The 22,362-nt window shown below is 44.7% G+C and overlaps 1 protein-coding gene across 2 annotated transcripts in view; it reads right to left on the bottom strand.

The window, feature by feature from the left end:
• The window catches only part of LOC131084808 (USP6 N-terminal-like protein), a 75,787-nt gene that overhangs the window by 31,260 nt on the left and 22,165 nt on the right, over positions 1-22,362 (bottom strand). The gene's annotated exons all lie outside the window — the stretch shown is intronic.

Genomic DNA, 22,362 nt, shown 5'->3' with positions numbered 1-22,362 from the left:
TAGTTCTCACCTTCAGAAACTCAGAGAAGCAACACGGTAATTCCACAAGTGTGAAATCAAGACAGCATCCCAATGCATGACACACTGCTTGAAATCAGCAAGCACTGGGCAGAGGAAGCACAGCTCACTTCTGTCATGAGCTGCCACTTTAATAACACCACCTCTCTTCCAATCCCCCTCACAAACACCAGCAAATGGACTTTTCCACACAACCCTGAGCTGTCCTGTGCTGATTTTCCCTGTTGTCACCTCTCCAGCACTCAAACACAATGACTTGGAGGCCCTAAAGTGCAGAAGGCCTCACACACTTTCAGAGGTGGCCACCATTATAACCAAGCAATCCATTACACAGATTATATGTTATCACCTAGTATATTATAATGTGTCTTACACACATTCAAGGCAGATTACACACATTTGCCTCTGTTCTCCCAGTTGGCACCAAGCTTTTACAGTACAATTGCAAGCTGTGGTGACAAGACTGCTGCTAGACTACAGCAATATCAAAAAACCCAAATAAATTAGCCAAGTCTTCTAGTTAGAGAAATAACTAAAAAGCCATGTAAGCCTGCAACTATGTGCTACCCATCCCCTCAACATGAGCAGCACTAGCAATAAATAAAACCTCTCTTAACCCTCTCCCCACCATCCCTCTTGCTTTGCTCCCAGTACTTACACCCCGCTCTCACTCTCACACACGTTTTGGTGCTGTGCCTTGGCGCTCTTCTCCCCAAGGATGGAGCTGGGAGGAGATAAACAGGAGGGCTGATAAAGAGCTTTGGTCTCCTCCCTGCTTATGCTCAGTGAGCCCAGCCTTGGTGCTTCTGCACAGCTCAGCTGTTGCAAAGTCAGAAGATGCAGCTTTAGACTAAACCCTCTGAACAGCGCAGTGAGTCTATAAGCAAATTCTTTGTCAGCTTCTATTTTTAGACCTCATAGGGAATAAAGGAGCACCCAAGTATTTTTTAAACTCTTTTTAATGTAAGCTCATCTTCTAGAGACAACAATAGCCAAAAAAATAAAATCCAGACAAAGGACTGCACAAAAATCAAAGATGCATGAGTTATTTTTAAAAGCATCATTATTTAAATGATTTTTCATTTGAAAAAAATAAGCAGACTGAAGAATCCAATGTCCACATGCTTCTTTTGGGAATTGATGAATTGAAGATTAATTTTCTCTCTGCATTCCCTCCTTTTTTTTATTCCAGTGTCTATAAAAAGGGAAAAAAAGAAAAAGCCAGAGGGGGAAAAAAAAATTCTCTTTTTCGGGTGATGCACTGACCTGGAAGGGAACTATATCAACACAGAGCTTAGTAACAGGCTTCTTCTGTTTGCTTAAGACTGGAAAAGCAGTTTGCATTTCTTTAACCATAAACTAAAGGAAGCTACAATGATGGTCATTCTCCATTTGAACATGCATTCCTCTTAAAACACTGTATTTTATTCTTTATGGTACATGTAGCAACACTACAGGACACGCTACTCTTCCCTTGTCATTCTTGCCTTCAGCTATACTTGGCAATTTTGGGTAAGCTAAAGGCTCCTTTTGCTATTTCAAACTTTCCCTGGTTCTGGCATGGCAGGGCACAGTCAGCTAGAGGCCACCTACCCCCAACATGTGCCCAAAGCAGCAGGGTGAGGACACGTGTCCTGGCTGGTACCCAGGATGTCACCCTGGGCACTGTGGAGTTAGTGATGTTCCCCAGCCAAAACCAAAGGAACAAGGATGCAAACATAAGGTACCATGCTGCCAGCACCCTGTGCTCTCTTTGGCACAGACATGCAGCATCCTTTTTTAAACACATACAAGGAAATAACAAATGTACCGTTATATAAAGTTGCTGGTACAGCAACCAATGAAATAAAAGAGTATGAAGTTAAAACTCCCTAACAAGATGCAGCTTGTCTGTGAAAAACTTGTCCAAAATAATTATTGAGGCAAATTACTTGTATGCTGCAGATACATAAGGTGAGTTGAAGTGAGACCTAGGCTGACACTGTGTGTCTTACACTGCTTTCCAGAGCCTCTGGCTTCACCTCTTTTTCAGGAGAGAGGAATCTTCAGCCATTAGCCTGACCCCAACTAATGCCCAGCCCCTGGGAGCCACCCTCACTCCTTCAATCACTTTAATGAGTTTAATCAGCTCACACTGCCTCCAAATACAGAGCCCTTGCAGGAAATTATTTGTCTTTGGCAGCCTCTGCAGAGGACACTCCCTGACCATTTTACTGGCAGTATCCTGGACTTACATTACCTTCAAACAGCATCTCCAGATGCTAATGCACGAGCTTTTGTTAACTTGTTTTCTTCTATCAAAGCCCCATGCAAGAAAATTCAGTAACAGAAAACTTGAGGGAAACAAGAAGTATTTGATCCAACACCGGAAAGTACTGAGAAAACGTCTCCCAAAGCTTTTTTTAACAGCCCTGGAACTATATGCAGGACAGCATTAGAATACATTATTTTTTAAGTTCCGTGAAAGGAATCTTTTGAATCACAACGTAACTTTTCTGTTTCTTTCTGCTTGTTGTTAACTCCTAAAATCACCCCAGCTTAAGAAATACAGGATTTTTTTTTTTTGTGCATGTATGTGCAAACACAACATTTTATTAAAAATCATAGAATCATAAAATGGTGTGGGTTGGAAGGGACCCTGGAGATCGTTTAATTCCCAATCCCCATGCTAAGGACTGGGTGGAATTCACTAGACCAAGACCAGGTTGCTTAGGGCCCCATCTGACCTGGCCTTGAATGCTTCCAGGGATAGGGCATCCACAAACTTTCTGGGCAACCTGTTCCAGTGCCTCACCATCCCCTGAGTAAGGAATTTTTTCCTAACATTTAATCTCTCCTAACATTTAATCTCTCTTCTTTTAGCATTCACCCTTGTCCTATCCATATGTGCCTGTGTAAAAAGTCACTCTCCCTCTTTTTTTCTAAGCCCTCTTTCAGTATTAGAAGGTCCCCTAAGGTTCCTTCTCTTTTCTGGGCTCTCTACCTGTTCTCACAGGAAAGGTACTCCAGCCCTCTGATCATCTCTGTGCCCTTCTCTGTACCCACTCTAACAGGTCCATGACTTTTTCACGCTGACAACTCCAGAGCTGGACACAGCACTCCAAAGCAGAGTAAAGCAGGAGAACCCTCTCCCTCATCCTGCTTTGGATGCAGCCCAGGATGCTTTGGCTTTCTGGTCTATGAGCATACACTGCTGGCTCATGAAGAGCCAGCTCCAAGACAGAATCCTGAGGGACACCACTTGTCACTGGCCACAACTCTCTAACTCTCCAGCCAATTTCTTTTCAACCCAGCAGTGCACCCCTCAAATCCCTATCACTCCACTTTAGAGATGAGGGTGTCATCTGAGATCAAGTCCAAGGCCTTACAGATCTGTGGGTAGATGCCACCAGTTGGTTTTCTTCCCTTGCTGAGTGCTGCAGTCACTCCACCAGAGAATGCCACACAATGTGCCCACAGTGAAGCTGTGCTGGCTGTGAGATCACCTCCTCGTTTTTGCATGTGCCTTAGCACTGCCTCCATGAGGATCTGCTCCATGATCCTCCCAGCCACAGAGGTGAGGCTCACTGATCTGTAACCAGGGTCCCCCTTTCTACCCTTCTTAAAAACACATGTGATGCTTCCCTTTGTTCCAGTCATCAGGGACTTCATCTGACCACTGCAAATTTTCAAACATGATGGAAAATGACTTGCCAACCACATCACTCAGTTCCCTCAGAATCCTGGAATGCATCCCATCAGGCCCCATAGACTTGTGCTTATTCAGCTTCACCAGATGGTCTTGAATGTGGCTCTTTGCTTACATTGGGAGGGACTTCACTCCCCCAGCTCCCACCTGAGACATGGAAAGCCTGACTACCAATGAAGAATGAAGCAAAGAAATTGCTAAGTACATAAGCCAGATCCAGATCTGTTATTATCAGTTACCCCTCCTCAAAGTGGTTGCCTCCCTTTGAGGGCGTTGTCCACACAAGAAGTCCTCCCCTCTTCTCTAAGTGGAAAACATGTTTATAGAATCCAACCATAGGTAAAGAGGTAAAGCAGAGGTAATACTTTAGGTTATGAAACAACAATGGCCATGTAGGATACCCTGTTAAAAGCAGCTTTTCAGATTAGGAGTTAATATGAAAATAACTCAAGGATTCTTGTGATTTTGAACAGTGTTGAAATCAACATCTGTCCCATTTGGTCAGGGCTTCAAAACACTTCTCACAATTAGTGTGTATTTGGCTGTTAGCATTTTACTGTGGTTGATATAAAACTAAACCTGCCACAGACAGACACTGCTTTCCAGACAGGAAAAACTAAATGGCACCAACATTTTGGAGCAAGCCATATTATTTCACTAGCAGTTTCTGTATTTAAGTTATAAGTACAATTAAATGATGCCCAGGGTGGAATAACACCAGGTGGGTTGGTGCTGGATGCCTGCCACCTGGAGCCCAGGATCCAAGGGGATGTACAACTGAGGGAGCCAGGTGACATGGACAGACATCAAAGCAGATGGCACCTTTCCATTTCTAGGTTTTCAGAGGCATTCAGCACCTTTGATCAAACATGCTTGAGGAAGCAACACAAAGAACTTCAGAAAAGCCCCAGCTCAGAACCACAGTGGATCTATTACCAACGTTAACTTTTTTGCACGTCCTCAGCACTTCTGCTGTGAATAATGGAGAGCAATGGAAGTGGGATAAAAGCAAGTCAGAGGGGACCAGAGCAGGCTCAAGTCCATTGACAGAAATACTTGAGAAAAGTTTTTCCAGTGAAAGCCAGAGCTTGCATGAAGGGAGTAACAGTCTGAATGGAAGAACTAAAAAACTCACAAAACCTTTTCTTGGATGAGATAAAAAGCAGAGAGGAAAGTTTAAAAAAGCAGAGAAGGAAGTTTATGAAGAAGTACATGAGAGCTTGTGGCCATGATATAAAGACAAGCATTTGGTATGATGGAGGCCCATGCAAGGCTGTGCAGAAAAGCAGCAGCAGATGCTGTTTTCTCCAGGAAACAAACAAACACAACTCAAGTATCACCTGCAATTCAAGATGCAGCTCTACTTAGCTGAAAACATTTTTTTCTTCTCAGCCGAAGAAAAAAAAAAGTTACTTTGAACTTGAAAGGTGCATTTACCTTAAAAATGCTTCAGCATTTACTCCACAAAGCAACAACTACACATTTCACTTTAAACAGTTCACTTATACACACAAAAATTCAGTTGCCTGCTACAAAAGGCATTTGCAAGCAGGATGATGATTTCCTCAGCAGCTTGGGAAATGAATCTTCCTGTTCCAAGATCAAAACCTGGGAGACCACAATGCATCCTACTAAAGGGCAGCTGGACTCTGCACTGTGCAAGAAAGCTTGGAAAAGGGAAATTGCAAATAAATAAGCATCTAAGGGCAGTGAAGTGCCCTTTGATAAGAAAGAAACTTTTTTTCCCTAATGTAAAAAATGGATCCAACACAAAGTATAAAATGCCTACTTGGGTTAGAACATGCCTGCAGGCCTTCAGATAAGACTTCAAATCTAAAATTGCATGGGAGCTTCTGCCTTTTTATTAAACAAAGTATCAAGTTCTTCAGCAGGAAGGATCTTTCCAGAGAACAGAGATCAGAGCTGGTTCACACTTTATCATCACTGTCAGTTGAGTACAGGGGACTCCCTTTAATTTAAAGTGCAGTTGCTTCAATCTTGACTTGGCTGAATACAAATTAAGGACTCCATCTCCCTGTTTCCCACTTCACATAAAAGCTTGGATCTAGATTTTCATCTTGGCCACAGACCTTCCTTCAGCAGATGCACTGCTGCAGCAAAACAAAAGTCATGCCTTTCCCACTCACTCTAAGCAGCCCTTCCTCAAAGATATCTCCCCTGCTAAAGAAATCTGTGCACTAAATCTCTTTTCCAGCAGTAAAGCCTGTGCTGTGTTATAGCTACTACATGTTTCTCCCACTTCCTTCCATTGACAGCAAACAAAAGCTTGTTGCTCACTGTTATCAGAAAATATTTGCTTTCCCAGATTGTTTCTGCCCCCCCTTGTTTCAGAAGGGTTTTAGTAGAGTAACAGCTCACTCCCAACAAAAAGCACCAGGGAGTGATTTGAGACAGAGGCCCTTCAGAGCCCACCCAGCAAATCCAGCCCAGACTGGGCACAGCCTGATGCTGCCCTTCCCAGCTCCATCCAGCACCTCCTCCATCCCCTTACAGGTCCTGTGGAGAAGATGATGTTCCAGCAGCATGGTTTGAAGGAGATGGGGCCCCTTTTGCACCACTTCAAGTGGCTGCCCCTGTTCTCCAGCTACAAACCATCCCCAGAAGACACTGTGCCCACCCCAAGTATCCGCTGTACTCTAAATACGCTCCTTTGAGAACCTGCTCTTCTCACCACACACTGCACTTCCTTCCTGCCAGATCCCTTATCACCATGTTTCATCCCCACACGACACAGACGAAGCTTCCACTCTTGCTGGTGCTGCTCCTTTATTCAGTAACCAAAGGAAACATTCTCACACCAGGCACTAAGCCTGTGGCACTTCTGCTAATGAGTTATGATGAATTAAACCCAGGTGTGACACGAAAACAGGGCACCAAGATTACAGTTCCCAAAAAAGCACTACTCAGTCACTCTTTATATTTAATTTAATCTTTTTTAGGCAACCAGAGTGTCAAATGTCAGGTCCTAAACACAAGAAGGGCACCAAAAGTCCAAGTAATGCTCAACTCTGGCCACCCAAGCAGACACATTGCAGACTCATGACTGAAACCTGCCCATGACGGCCAATGCCAAACCCAAACAGCTTTCATCCACAGGCAGGGTTCCCTGCAATGAAAGGATTACCCAGACAACCACTTTGTGTCCCAAATTTGATGTCAGGGAAAATGCACAACCAGCACCTACAGGAGCTCAGCACCAGCCCTGCACCATCTCCTGATGAAAGCTCCCAGGAGGCCTTAACTCTGGCCTTCATTTTGGCATAGGACTATGCTGAAGTCAGATTTCAAAAATATGAGCTTCAAAATAAGTAAGTAATTTCTTGGTCCAAGAACACGGGGGCAGGGAGAATGGTGCAGAAAGGACCACTTTGGCACGTTTGGCATGTGAATGACCCATAACCTCTTTGAAGCAAAATCCCCTTTACTGTGGCAAGCCCTGCCCAGCCCCAGAGAGTGTGGGACCTGCAGGCACCCCACACCACACAGCTCACTCTCCCCAGCCAGTGGCCCAGGATGTGGGCTCAGTATTTTGGGGAGCATCAACCTTTTTCTTTTTCCAGATCCAAGGCTGGACATGTGGTCCTAACACCTCCAGTAGACTAGGTTGTCATTTCTGACTGTGCCTCTGGTCATTAAAACTGCACCACAGCATAAAGGGACTTGCTAGAAAGCCAAACAGCCTCAGCTCATTTAATTTATTAACAATTAGCAGAAACCACTGATCACTGATCTGGGTTCTGAAAAAAATTATATAAACAAGTAAACAAACACTTAAACAGCTTCCTCATCCCTTCAGCCAGACACCTCTCCAGCCCTACCATCAGGTTCTTCCTGGAGAACTTTCCTGATGCCCTCTGAGATGGAGCAGCACACCACAGATGCAGCATAGCCAGACCACTTTTGCCAGCCCTTCCTTCAGCTTGCTTTCACATGTGTTTATTATTTACCATCAGTTTTAATGCTTTCTTCCCACAATCCCACCAGAGTCAAGCCTGGGGAAACACATAACTGCTGTTCCCTTTGGAGAGCCAGACCATTTCCATGGGTAGCTACTGAGATACAGACAACGCCAGCAAGCCAACCTGAAAATGCTTCTTCTCTCCTATCTTTCATATCACCTCTCTTTGAGAAACTTTTTTCACAGCACCTTTGATGTTCACAAAAAACCAGGATCAGCTCACTGGTCCCTCAAGATCTGTGCTTCCTTTCCAGTTTGTCAGCAAGAGGTGAGGAGAAGCCCAGCACCTGCTGGATGATGAAGAACTTTAGGTTTTACATGGGAATTTACTGGCTCTCTTATCTCAAAAGCAACATTTGCAGGTAAATCCCAAGAGACTCCAGACAGTCAGCCACACCCCAAAACCCCAAACCATAAAGACTTGAAATTTAAGCTGCCATCTCTTACACCTGCCCTTCCATGGGATTCCTGCACTACAGCATCTCTATCTGCACATCATTCCTCTATCCAAGATTTCCTCTTTCAGCTATTTAAACCTTGATCCTGTTTTCAGCTGCTTTTAAGAAGCAGGCAGTGTCAATCAGACAGCTGCTATAGCCAGAGGGAAAGCTGAATGCCAAGGCATCTCTCTGACCTGGGAAAGGTCCTTCACAAGGTACACCCAACTCTAACACTGCACCCCTCCTAGGCACCAATATCCATCAGAACACAGATTTCCATAGTTCTCCTGCTCCCTTTTCTTCTCCCCCATCTTTGCCTGAAAAAGCTTCTTAAAAAACTCTAAGGAAAGTGTTAAAGAAATGTACTAGTAGAGGAAGGTCACAAAACAACAACTTGAGAATAGCCACAGCTAAAAATATCCAATCTCTACACACCATCTTTAGAGAAAACATTATCAGGTGTCACTTCCCAGTGGTAAAAACATATTTGTTTTTTAATTAAGGTTGTATTTTGGACACTGGATTTTTTCTTTTTTTTTTTTTTTTTTGCCAGAGACCACAACAAGAGACCCCAGGAAAGTATCCCCACAGATCCCACTTTTCTGTGCTACCTGATTGAAACACTCTCAGAAACTGGCACCTGCAAATTTGTATTTTCTTTTAACACCATCTAACTTTGGAAAATAATTTTCTAAAGAGAACAAAGTATTTTGGCCACTCATACAATGTTGCAGAGTATTTGTGCAATATGGATTATTTTGAGATTTTATTACTTCAGAGTATCAAGAAGGTCAATATGGGAAGAATAAGTGGAGCAGCAATGCAGAGCAGGTATGAGTACAGAGCTGGAAACGTCTGCTCATCTAACCCAAATTCTAGACAGGACTGGAAAAATCTGCATTATGGATACACTGAATTAGTAAGCCTACTGCTCAAAGTCTCCCAGATCTAAAGAGCAATAGCCAAGATGTATGTCAGCCTTAGGGCTTACTTCAACAGTAGGATGAGCAGAATCAAGGAAGTCAGTTAAACTCTCTCAGCACAGACTTGCCATTGATTAAATAAGCTCTGGTTTATTGATCACATAAAAAAAATCACCCAGGAGTTACTGCAGGCCAGTAAGAAAGCACCTGTGATCAGTAAGAAAGCACCTGTGATAACATTTTAACAAACTGAGCACAAACAAAGGGAAGCTTAGCACACCATAGCACACTTTCTTCTCCAAAGATGTAAATGAAACCCAGGAATAACTTTTCCAGAAGGTCCGCAAACCTTGCCCAGATCACACTCACTACTTTTTAACCCTTAACAAATATACACCTTTCCACCACTCAAAAATACTCAAACCAATACTTTTTAAAGAAATCACTCACAAAATAATTTTGACAGTGGATTACTTTGGTGGCCAACTTCTGCTCTGCTGCCCCCCACCCAATGCCTCTTTTCCTCCACCATAAAAAAAGCAGTGGATCTCCTATGTGCCCATTCCCACTGCTTTCTGCCTGTGCATGCAGGCTTTTTTAACTTCACTTCACCTGCTTCCCTGGTAAAGTTACTTGAAACTGGCCTGATGCAAAATTTGGTAGCATCAAAGAGATTGGGTGTGCAAGCCTCCTGCTTCCCTGAGAAGCCAAGGTGAATACCCACCAAAGAGCACTGCAAAGGACTAACCTGGAAGTGATGAGTAGGAAGACAGACCACCACAGCTATATTCTACTGCTAAAACATTTGCTAAATATGCATCAGTGTGCTGGGGGGGCCTCCCTGCCCTGTCCCCAAAGGAGGAGGAAGATTGGGCTTATTTTGAGGGACAGCCACTGAACACAACGACAGGACTGTACTGGGAAAGGGGCAGGGCTCAGATTCACAGCCACCACCTCCCTCTGTCTGCTCAGCCTGGAGGAACTTGGAAGACCATGCCCTCATGATGTCATTAGTGGGTTGGTGTCTAAATAAAGGAAGCTTTTTATAGAATTTCTCACTGACAAACTTATTCCGGTAAACCCCGATGGCCAAGACGTCAAGCAGAAGGGAAGGAAAAGGGAAAACAATACCCATAGCCTTGTCGGGGCCTGGACAGGTGGGTGGTGTCTCAGGAAAGAAACCCAAACAAGTTTACTCCCTAATACCTGCTTGTTGGATAAAGAGCACAGGGAAGAGCAGGGCACAATGTAAGGGAGATGTGCTTTTACACCTCCTGTCACAAGGACACACAACCTGCTTTGGCATCAGGGTAGGGGGGGTTAAAGGATGAAGATGAGGAGAGAGGATAGTGAGAGGAAAAAAAAACTTTGCTTAAAGAGAGTAAATAAAACGTACTTCCATGTCAGAGGGGTTTTCCAGCTTCATATTAATCACGTGGCAATTACTGTGCTTCCTAAAAGCAAACTGGGGGTATCTGCATATTCAGAAGATTCTTGGCTGCAAATGCCTTAAGTTCAAATCATCAGCAAATACCATTTGCTGGAAGTTCCAAAAAACAAAACAAAACAAAACAAACAAACAAAAAAAAAAACACACACACAAAAAAAAAAAAAACCCACGATAACCGCACGAAATAATAATAAAAAAAAAATCTAACAAAAGGAAAGCAAAGTGTTCACGTATGCCCGCATGTCATCCTCTTCTTCCTAATTCTTCACCACTTCCAGAGCGCTTCGGAGCAGCTCCCCTCGCTCCCCCTGCTCTGCCGTGCCTCTTCAGCCGGGCATCCACACGGAGAGCAGTTGCAATAGCCCGGTGACTCACGCTGCAGTAATGTGGGTGGGAACTGCTCCCATGCCCAGCTCCTAAGGACACAACCTTTTATGGTATTTTTAGCGTGGAAGCTGTTGTGGTTTGTAGCACTTTGTGAGCTCTTTTCTTGAAAGACAAAAGGCAGTTCCTCCCGGGGCTTCAAGGATGCAGCGGTGGAAGCCAGGCAGGTGATGAGCAAGCCAAGGCTGGAACTTCCAGCCCCAGCCCCAGCGGGATGCTCGGGATGTCACACCGCGGCCAGTCCGGCCAGGCAGCGGCTCCTTGGGTGGCTGCACCAGCCAGCAATCTCCAAAGAGTGGGGTGTGTGTGCCATCTGTTCTGTGGGCGCTTTGCCCACTGCAGCCCAACTTTGTAGGGAGTTGTCCCCCGAGTCCTGACCACCCTCGGGCAATACACTAACAAACTCATCCTGGCAAGCCATCAGACATTTAGCTTGTACCCTTGATGGGCTGTTGGCATACAAAAAGCTGGCAGGTCCCATCCCTCAATTAACTTAAGACTACATCTCTCCAAAAAGTAGAAAATAAGCTCTGTTGGGTTTCTACTCCATACACGAGGTGAAATGGGGCAAGAGGTTACTAGGAGAAAGCAGACAGGCATGTTACACTGAAACCAGGTTAAAAGCATCAGGGAGAAGTGCAGTGGCAGAAAAGGCACTCTCTGGACCCCAAGTTTGAGGACCACGGCAAATGGGACTCAAACTTGCCAAGGTAAAAAAGCAGGCTCAGCTGTGCTCTTTAAAAGCTGAGGGTCACACATGGGATTAAAGAGTATCCCAACATTGCCCCATAGGGCTTGAAACAGGACTCTGGCTGCAGACATGCAGCAGATTGCTTTACAGGACAGCCCTCTGTTTCCCCTTGCACCTGAAGCATTATCTGCTGTAGAAGAGAAAGGCATGAAAGTTTTTGCATCCCCAGTCACAACCCTGAACAGCTATTGATTTTAGTCCTTTCAAAGTTATTAAATTCAAGAGGAAATTAAATTATAATCCACACATGCCTAAGAAGTCTAGGAGAAAAGCTAGCAGGATAAACCAATCCTCCTGACACAAGGCTACTGACATTAAAGCTATTATTTTATTTCTTCTGGAACTCCAGTGAGCTCACAAGGAGTGAGCTTACCAGTCAGGCCAGATCAGTGACAGACAACCCACACAGGCAGATTTCACCTAGTGGGAAGCACCAGTGAAGAGCTGCTCTGGAGTGACTTCTGAAGTATGAGAGACACAGTGAAGGGGAAGTCTGAGGGACATTTGTGCGGGCAAGCACTGCACAGCCCACAACATACCTTGGAGGTGAGCCAACAGCAACAGAGAAAAATCCTCCAGCCCTAATGCAAGTTTAAAGGTCTCTCAGTGCATTGATCTGGGCACAGCAAACCCCAGCATTTGCCAAACAAGATGCCCCACACCAGGGGGACACCAGGGCTCCCTAGACAGACCAAAATGGAATCTTTTGCTCCTCAACGAGATGAAATACATTTCCAAATTTAGGATGTCTTCCTGCTCTTAGATAGCAGATCAAGATTACAGAATTAAAGTTAAAAAAAAAAAAAAAAAAAGTCACGTGAAAGGCTCCATCCTGTTCAAAGGAATACAATGCTTTTCCTGTGATCTTGCCCTAAATACCACAACATCACACTTGATTACTATCCCATCTTGCTCCTAGGTCCTACACAGCCAGTTTGCCTATATGAGAGCAAAATGAGCTCTACCTTGCCTCATTTCTCATTAAATTGCTAACTACACATGGCAGTAGCTGTGTAAGAGGCAGGCCAAGTCACTTAATTTTCATTACCCTTTACTTGGACCCGCACTATGAAACTGGAGTGAAAAATAAAAAAAAAAAATTAAAAACCAACAGGAAGGAAAAAAGGAACTGAACAGAATAATCAGCCTATACCTCCTACTGACAGAAAAGGAACATATCCAAGCCTGAACTGAGGTTTACATATCCCACACTAGACAGACCTCTCTGTACTAAGCCTTTAGTTATCAAAACGTACCATCTGCACTCCTGAGAAAGCCAGGAAAAGGAGGAAATGCCAGTTTGCCCCTACATGCTCAATTCTGCAGTTGCTGCAGGCAAATTGGTGTTGCTCTGACCTTGGTGTGCTGGCAGACCCCAGGGACCCCACTCTGTGAGACCACCTGCCAGCCCCCACCTCCAACTGTGCACTACACCTGCATTTAACATATTTTTTGTACCTTGGCACACAAACAAAAAAGTTTTTCCAGCCAGCATGTTCTCTGTAAACCTAAAAGCATTGGATGCTGATTCTTACAGAGCAACAACTTCCTTCATGCAGCAGCCAAGTGGTGCCAGCACAGCCTGGACATGGATGCACTGGTGCTTGGATGCATCCAGGCTTTGCAGCTGATGGTATCTTCAGAGGAGCAAGTCCAGAGTGTCTCTAAGCGGTTGCAGGCCTCTCCTGCTCCTGCAGGTGTCCCAGTGACCACCCTGCCACACACCTCCAGAGCTGGAATGCAGCCCCCCCCCCTTTGGAGCAGACCAGACTGTGGCTGGCTGGGACAGCTGGAGGAAGGGATGGATGCATTTCTCCTGCTCTCCATGGGGAAAGGGCTCCCTTTAACAGCAGGCTGCAGAGGATGTGAGGCAGATGTGCCTCTCCAGACTTAAAGCATCGCTTAGTGGGAGACTGCAACCCTGGCTCCACTGAAATGAATGTGAATGCTGCTAATGAATTGACAATGCAACTCAAATTTCCACTGCTCTTCACACAAGGCCCATCTGAACTAACTTGTAGTGTTTGCTGAAAAAACTGAGCTTTACCAAGCTTCAGTTCCTTATGAGTTTTCCATGCTCATCTTCTCACTTCCCCCTCTCAAATTTGCAGATGGGTTTAAGCACTGCAGCTTCTGCTCTGGACTCTTCTGAAAGCAGTTTGCATCATCAGGGTTGAGTTTAATGTAATGACTACAGAAACCCATGCAGGAGAAAAAAAATTAATTCAAGAATTACATCCTTCACAGGATCTGCAGATGACACGTTCCTCTCAGCAGTACCTAAACAGTTTAAAGAACAGTAGGAGACTCCCAGGAGGAGATGCAGATATTGCCATCACAGCCAGGTAAAAAGAAGGAGCCAATGAATCATGACACAGGTAGCATTTAAAACAGACTACCCACTGTTTTACAGGAAGGGGGGAGGTGAAACCCAACCAGAAGAAGCATCTCACTGTGTGCAGACTTCACAACCTATTACCTTCACCAGACCTTTGCAGGGCCACAGCCTTCAGCTAAGGATCTGCTTAGCTGGAACTAGCCAGCAAATTATATAGTAACAGGAGGCTTTAAAATCCTTGCAGGAAAATGCAATAAAAATAAATAAAAATCAACTGGGCAGGTTCTGTCTGACAATTCATTTTTTTCCCCATCCAGTACATTGCCATGTGGAGAGATGTGGCATTAATCAACTCATTTTGGCAGCACAAGACAAGCCAGGATGCATCACTGCTCCTCTACATGGGGAACACCCTCGTGTTGTTTCCTCATGGGGAAAGGCTCTGTTTACCCAGCGGGAGCCAATGCAATTCCTACACAAAGCCTGTAAGTACATTTAAAGGCTCAAAAGTAATCTGAAACAGGTCCATTCTCCCCTCCAACTCCATAAATACAATCCAAATTGGTTCATCTTCTAACAATAAATGAATGATACTCACTTAAGCCTCTGCTACACTGCTGACACAATCTAGGTCCTTTCATTCTCCTTGTACTGCAAGTACTAAAGATGCTTTTGTACATCCTCTGAAGTACTCCATTTAAAAACCATGGTAACTAGGGCACTGCATTCAGCTGCTCTTGGAAAGAAAAGCCATTCCCCTTCCCTCTCAATAGCCTCTTAGAAGGCTTGGATAGCAAAATATTGCCTCATCCAAACTGAGCTCCACCAGGATGGCTGGAGTTGGGTGCTGGGCATAGGGGTGAGCACAACTACCGGGTACCACTCGGGTCTGTGCTGTGACAAACACCAGTCATTGTGTTTGTGACAAACACAGTCAATGTCCCCACATGCAATGAGAGCCATTACCTGTGTCCTGCATCTAAACAGCACCCAAAAGTCCCATTTTAAGTCAAATGTGACAGCACAACTGCAGCATTCCACAGGTAAAACACTGTATTTCCTTTAAAAGCTACTGGGTGCTCCTAAACATCTCAGGTTCATTTTAGGGGATGACAGGATTATTCCATTTCAGTACTTCAGCATGACAAGGACTACAGGAACCAAGAAAAAAGTTTTTCAGTTATTTTTGATCGGCAGTAAAAGTTTAAAGGGTTTTGGTGTTGTTTTATTTCTTGCTCATTCCAAATGCCTCAGAACTGTGAACTTCCCTGCCCTGCAGCTTTTGAAGTTTGCCTGCTGGCACCAAAATCCCCTTCCTTTCTGCTATGGAAACATTCAGAGATGTGGGCATGGAGATCAGATGGAAAGAGCAAGGCAGCTCCCACTAAAAAGCCATTTACGAGGAAAAATATCACCATCCTAAAAAAAGGGAATTTGTCTGAAATGGAAGGTCCATTATTTGTATTTAAAAAAAAAATTCATTAAAAACAACCCAAAAGACATGCACTAGCACCAGAAAGTCTAACAACTTTAACATGACCTAACTGTTTCTCTATTCCTTACATACAATTTTAGCAGACTTTTTCCAAATCCCACTACGTACTGTTATGGAGCCACGTTCCAAGATTTAGGGTTTTAAATACAGAAGCCTTTAACCGCAACATCTGCAAAAGTACCTTAAAAAAAAAAAAAACAAAAACAAAACAAAACCAAAAACCAAAAAGAACTCCTTTCAAGTTCTGTCCTGTTATGGAGGCCATTCCCTAATTGATGCACAGAAGCACTTTGAGCCTCTCTGGAGGAAGCAGCATTGGATTCACAGCAGTATTGCTGCAGAGGACTTATAACAAAATTCATGTCTGTTTGAAAGTGATACAAACTTGGGAGAAAACAGGCAGTTTTAAAGAACACATTTTTAAATGGGGAAACTGAGGCATGTAATGATCCTCAAGCAGCAAAAATGCATTTCTTCTGGCTAACTCACTGTCATCTTTTCTAACACAGGCTGTGGTGGTGAGAGACGTGAGAGGGTGAACTGAGGACAAGTGCAGCAGTTATCCTTGAATTCCTGACTCTGCTCCTCACACCACCCACTGCTACTTTTCAGGAAGAAAACAGGAGAAAACTTAAAAAGGAAAACAGTGTGGGAAAAATGCTCTCAACCAGCTAGGTCAGGCTAGCTTGTGTGAGACAGAGCCATAAAACCAGGTACAGCACAGCTGGCTGCCTTGAGAGACATGCAGAGAATGAAGGTGTTTGGAAGCTAAACCACTGTATCCTTATTTCCAAATATAAGGGAATAATATTAAAAAAGTATTACAACTTACATATGAGTCAAAGAGTAAAAGCTAAAATAACAAGGGGCTTGCATGAGATGCCCCCATTGTCACATTTCAACATATGCACTAAATAAGTAGGTTTTTTATAGCCAATGTTTAGCATTGTTTTGCTGCTATTTTTCTTGAGACTCCAAGAGCATTCTCCTCCATATGAACTGCACAAGATGAGAGGAAAAAAAATAGGAAAAGCTACCACTCAGGGTATTGCTCTGGCAGGCCTCTGCTCATTTAGGCTTTTGAAGGCAGAAATTTTTTATGGGAATTAATGAAGAGAATTACCTCTGGAGCCTGCTGCTCCCTGCCATCTCTCCTGGGAGGAGTACAGCAGCTCCTGGCTGCACTCCCTTGTCTCCACTGAGGATGAGACAACTGGGAAGTCTGCTCACAGGCAAGTTTATGAATGCTTCAGCAATGGCCTCCTCCTTCAAGTAGCTGCTCAAAAGCATCCCCAAGCCCGGGCCTTGTGGCACAGCATGCGGCTGCAGTAACTAATGCGCCCCTCTGTTTGTAACCCATGCCCTGACAGACACTGTGCCACGCGAGCACAGAACGCTCACTCAGCCACAGACCCTCCCTGCTCCCAACCTGCTGCAAGGCTTCTCCATGCCCTGCACCCTGGGGGACAGCAGCCCCTTGAATTCAGAGTGACAAAGGCTGCCACTCTCTCCTGCAGGCTCTGCTCCAGCTGAAAGGCAGAGGGTCAGCAGTAAGCTCTCCAACTGTATTTCACTCTGCTTTGCAAAGCCAGACTGTGCCAAGTTTCATCTCACAGTGGAAAGGACACATGGGCACACCAAGCCCCACAAAAGTTTAGTTCCCAGGACCACTGATGCCAGATAAGACTGTGGCAAGTCACCTTGTGTAATGTGTAACACCTGTCACCTGTGGCCCAGGCTCTGCTCCTCCCTTCAGGGGAAGCATATGGCCATGGCACAACTCAACTTGAACAGCAGAATTTTGGTGTAATGTTGCCACAAGGCTCTTCAGGAACACAAAAGACCAAAGAATGCTACTTGCATTTGAAGCAAAAGACAGAGAAGTCTGCAGTGCTTTGCTGTAGCATAAGAGAAAACAGCAACAAAACACTTTTTGAAAGAGAGCAGATGACAGCTACCTGGTTCTGCTGCTGTTATTCCTAAAGAAATAACAATCACATTCTGGTCACAGGTGAAGAACAAATCCTACATGCACAGTGAATACAAGTCTCACAGACTGTGGGACCATTGAAAAAGCAGGAGAGGAAATTTCCTGCCAAGCCATCAGCACCTGATCAGGCAGGCAGCTATTTCCTCTGCTCAGACTCATCAATTAGGCATCTTAGTGCTTGGGAGCCATGGCCATGGACAAAGGCTGTTCTCAATCTGACACAGGAACAGGAGAAGAAGATGGGGAGAGAGTTTCAAGGAAATTTCATTGGAAAGAGAAACCAAGACACACAGGAAAGTTTCACCAGAACGAGTTACCACACAGTTTTTACTCTGTTGTTGTTGATGGATCTCCAATCCTCCAACATGGGCCAGCACAGAAAAAACACAAGGCTTAGCAAAGAAGTAGAAATCTGTAGGCTTAACTTCTGGGCTGCTCCCTTCCTCATCTCACCAGGAGCAAGAGCTGGCAAAGCTGTCCCATGGCCCCCAAAGTCCATACCAAGCAATATGCACAACACAGAAATCCATAAACATTTAAATACAAATCTTTGCAGACAGAAAAACCTACAGATAAAACAGGAAGTTAGGCTGCTGTTAAGTGTACTATCTATTGAAGAACATGATGATCAATTTGTTGGTTGCATCATTATTTCCATCAAGCCATCTGAAGCAGTGGTCCTCTCGTACAGGAACCTGTGAGTTAGGCCTTGGATGTGCTGGATTTTTCTATGTGCATGGACATCAGCTCTGGAAAATTTTAGAAAATGGGGCTGGTTATTTTCTTATCACAGCATTTGGAAAACTGAAGCGAGTTCATTTGTGGCTTTCAGTACTTTAAACTAAGTGAATAAATGGAGAGAGCAGCCAACTTCTGTCTCCATCTAGATGAATTGCTGAGATCATGCTGCTAGCTAACATCACTCTCACTTTGTTTTTGGCTGGAGAGGCAGACAGTGCAAAGGGGTGTCCAGTTACAGAATGGCAGCACTGATAAATTGCCTGAAGTTTTAGCAAGAAAATAAATGCAAGATGTGCAACAAAAATGCCTGCTAAGTAATAGATGTGGGGTCATGTGGGCATGTTTCGAAATTCCTTCTCTTCAGTATGTTCAACAACTCTTCCAGATAGAAGCACAGAATGCTTTTGCAACTAAGTCTGACATTACTCCATTTTCCCTTCAATTAGAGGTCAGTTCTAATCCCCTCCAAAGCATCCACAAAGCATTTGCCTGAATTCAGACTCCAGAGTAGCACAGTCAAAGCAGACAGTGGATCATCATGAAATATTAAGCTGGGGGCACCACAAAAAAAAGGTACCTATGTACTGAGGCAAGAAAGAAAACAACCTGCAGGACCCACTGGTGTAATAACAAACCATGTTAGGAGCAAAAAACAACTCTTCACAGTGAAAGACCATGAGACAGCAGATAAAAAAAGTTAACCAGAAGGAGGAAACACTTCTTCCAAATGACCCAGAATTGTGCTGTGGCATGTTCTGCTACTCAGAGTGAGTTACAGAAAGAGTCTGTAAAGTATCATGGAAACTGCAGGAGGACAACACAGGTGCAGCTGTTAAATCCTGAGACTCCTCCTTCCCTAAGGATTCACTCTCTCACTCTCTCTGTCACTAGGGAAGGACACTGGCCAATCAGAACCTTGGCTGGAGCCAGTGTGGCAGGTCTTCCATTCTTGAGCTACCACACACAGGCATTGCAGCAGAGCTGGAAAAGGTTTGGGCTCCAGCATTTAAACCCTTTGACCTGGCATCTAAAGAGACTGTCTCTGACAGGGCTCTGAAATACAAGCAGAAGAAGAGGGGATCACAGATACTTCCAACTGTTCTTGCAGAGAACATCTTTCCCGGACAGAGGATTCAGAGGGGAAATGTTCTCTCTGGTGTAGAGCCCCAAGCAGTGAGATACAGCATGTCCTGTCTTCTCCATAACATCACTCTGAAATAGAAGCTGCAAGTGTTCACATTTCAAAGCTGCAGCTCAAACTCCAGGACAGAGATCCCCAATGTATGACACAAAATTTATCCGGCATCTACCACCATCAGCCCATTGGAGAAGACACACAGCCTCATGATTAATGGGCCACAAACTTTGTAGAGGAAATCTGAGGGCAAGAGGCACCTCCATCTGCTTAGACATTGCTGCAACACAGACCACTTCAATCGTAGATGCTGCAACAACCAGATTATGCTTACAAACCTCTTGCACCACCAGACATGACAAACTTCCAGGAAGACACAGCAAGATGACCTCTTTCACCACAGCTTTCCCAGGCACAGCACACCCTCTCAAAGGCATTAATTGCTAGCTGATGCTGGAAGGCTGAGAAAGTCAGTGTACTCACAAGGAACAGGAAGGCGGTGCTGGGCACACTGCAGAACTGAAGGAGCTTTAAACCACTTTACTCCTGTACTTCTCCTCAGACCAGAGCACTGTTTCCAAAGCTGTTCCTCTGTTTCACTAAGTATCTGAGTCAAAACCTGGCACAAACAAACCGGCCAGGGTGACTTTGGGTGTGTTTTGCTTCCAAAATAAAACTATCTTTCATTAACAGTGCAAACATTCACTGCAGGGAGGAAGCTGATCCACTCGACTCTAAGGCTCGGCTGTCTGTCAGAAGATGCATGAATGCAAGGTGCAGGAAACAGGCTGAGGGCTCACACAGAGGACACCTCTATCTCCTTGAACCAGAAGCAGATCCAAAACCAGTAACCTGGAGCTGAGATCCTTCTCCTTGTGGCAACCAACCCTCCAGAATAAATGAACAACAAAATCAGACAGGCCTCTTCTTCTGAAGGCTTTTTAGCCACTTCTGCTTTAAGACAGGAAATCTTAAGGACTTCATCCAGATCGTTCAACTTGTTCTCCAAGCCACAGCAGCTTGTCAGCATTCTGCCTGGATGTCAGGCTCTGCATGTGCACATAAAAGGAATCATTTGCTCACTGCTGTAGCTACTTTCCAACCAGGCTGACAAAATGCTTCTGATTCTTTGTGCTCCTGTCGTGCTTCCCATCCTAGGCAGCTGCTTCAAGTGTTCATGCACACTAAGAGCACTGAGGTACTCTCACACCAGGTTACTCATTTCTAACTAGAAGCAGCCAATAATTTTAAGGAACTAAAATCATAAGTTAGCAAAATTTCATGAGGATTCTCTCACCAGTTGCTGGTTAAATAGAAAACTGAGCTTTGTGGACATTGCAGACAGTAATAATGAGAGTGATGATCATAATTAGAAAATGTGGGCCTGTCTCTGTGTGCTCCACAGAGAAGTGCAGATAAGCAATATGGCACTAACCAGCTCTGGGGCTGGAAGGGACACTCAGCAAAGGATGTGAAACCCTTTGCTACTGGAAAGGTGCACACACAAACATGTTATGCTTTGGGACTGACAAATGCCTCAGCTGAGAAGGTTAAAACCAGGACATCCCATCAATGGGGTCTGTGCATTCATGATCCCCCAGCTGTGAGAAAATGAGAGCTGACAGCAGTGCCAATACAAGCAGTTTGTCCTCTCTCCTGTTCACTAGGTCTGTGTGCCCACGATGCAGCCTGCGGGCACATTACACCCCCTCTTTGGATTTGGCATCCAGCTACAACAACCCTTTCTCTTCTTTCTTCTCTCACCTTGGGCTTCTGGCAACTGGGAGTGTAACCAGAACAAACAATCCTCCTGCTCCTGTGCTTGCAGGGATGCATCCTTAAGCCAGCATTCCAAATGCTATGGTAATAAAAACAGTCACCTGAGCATCACTGCCTCGTGCCAGACGTTCAAATGAACCAACCCACCTCAGCCTGAAGTGCCCTGTGGACCAGGGCTCCTCTCCTGCTGCCATGGAGAGATGCTCATTCAGAGTGGCCAAACAAGTCCCTCAGCACTGCCACAAACCAGTGCCACACTCTGCTTTAACATGCAAAGTGAAAACAGAGGCCAATGCTGGGACAAAGTTTCCTTCCTTCCTTCCTTCCTGCCTGCCCACAAGAGAACCAGAGCTGCCCTGGAGAGACACATCTCAATTCTTCTGAACAGAGCAAGACCAGAATCTTGGCCTTGTAGTCTCTGCATCCTCAGAGCTGCATCATCATCACCTGCTTCTCATCACCCAGCCTGCTTCTGCCTAGGATAGCACCATAGAACCATCTGCATCACCATCAAACTATAAAGTGCCTGCCATCTCCAAGCTGCAGATTCCTGGCCGAAGTAGCAAGCCTTTGGAAGTCTCTGATGACTTGTTTTTTCCTACCTCACCTCTATCAGTTCATCTGAATAGCAGATGCTTCCTTTGTTAGTTTTGGTTTCTGTTTTGCTCGGAGGTTTGATTGCTTTTCTTATTTGAGCTGCTCTTAACAAAAAGCCCAGCTCCAGGCATGGTGTGACCTGTGCATTAGGAAGACTGGCAGATTGCTCTTTTTTGATCTGCTAATACAGCTGATTTTTCTCCTCTTCATTTCCAGGGAAGGTGAATAGCTGAGCCCCCAGGAAAGACACACAGCAATTACAGTTACCTCAGACCAGCAGAGTGTTTTAGTGCAGAGCTTGCACTGAGCTGGTGCCCTCCGGCATCTGCTCTGTAGACGAGAGCACACCAGGGGACAAGTGCAGCAAAGGGGGAAAGCTGACAGCTCCTGCCTCTCTGCTGTAAAGGGTATCCCAAAAATCCTTCCAAGAACATCAAATAAGCCTCTGCTCTTCTGCTACTTTCATAAATTGAAATTCTAGATTTGGAAGGAAAACAGTATGTAACTGAAATTAATCTAAAGACTTACCTCATTGTTAGGGTCACATTTCCACAAAAATAGGAGGTGATTGCCCAATTTACAGAGCAATGCAGCTTTCTAGAGTTCTCAGTAAGCATAACCACTGTGACTTTTCAAGTGCAGTCCAATATCTAA

The sequence above is a fragment of the Melospiza georgiana genome, chromosome 6 (assembly GCF_028018845.1).
Source record: "Melospiza georgiana isolate bMelGeo1 chromosome 6, bMelGeo1.pri, whole genome shotgun sequence".
NCBI classification, from domain to species: Eukaryota; Metazoa; Chordata; class Aves; order Passeriformes; family Passerellidae; genus Melospiza; species Melospiza georgiana.
Note: the sequence above shows the minus strand (reverse complement) of the source record. Positions and strands in the feature narration are given on the sequence as shown.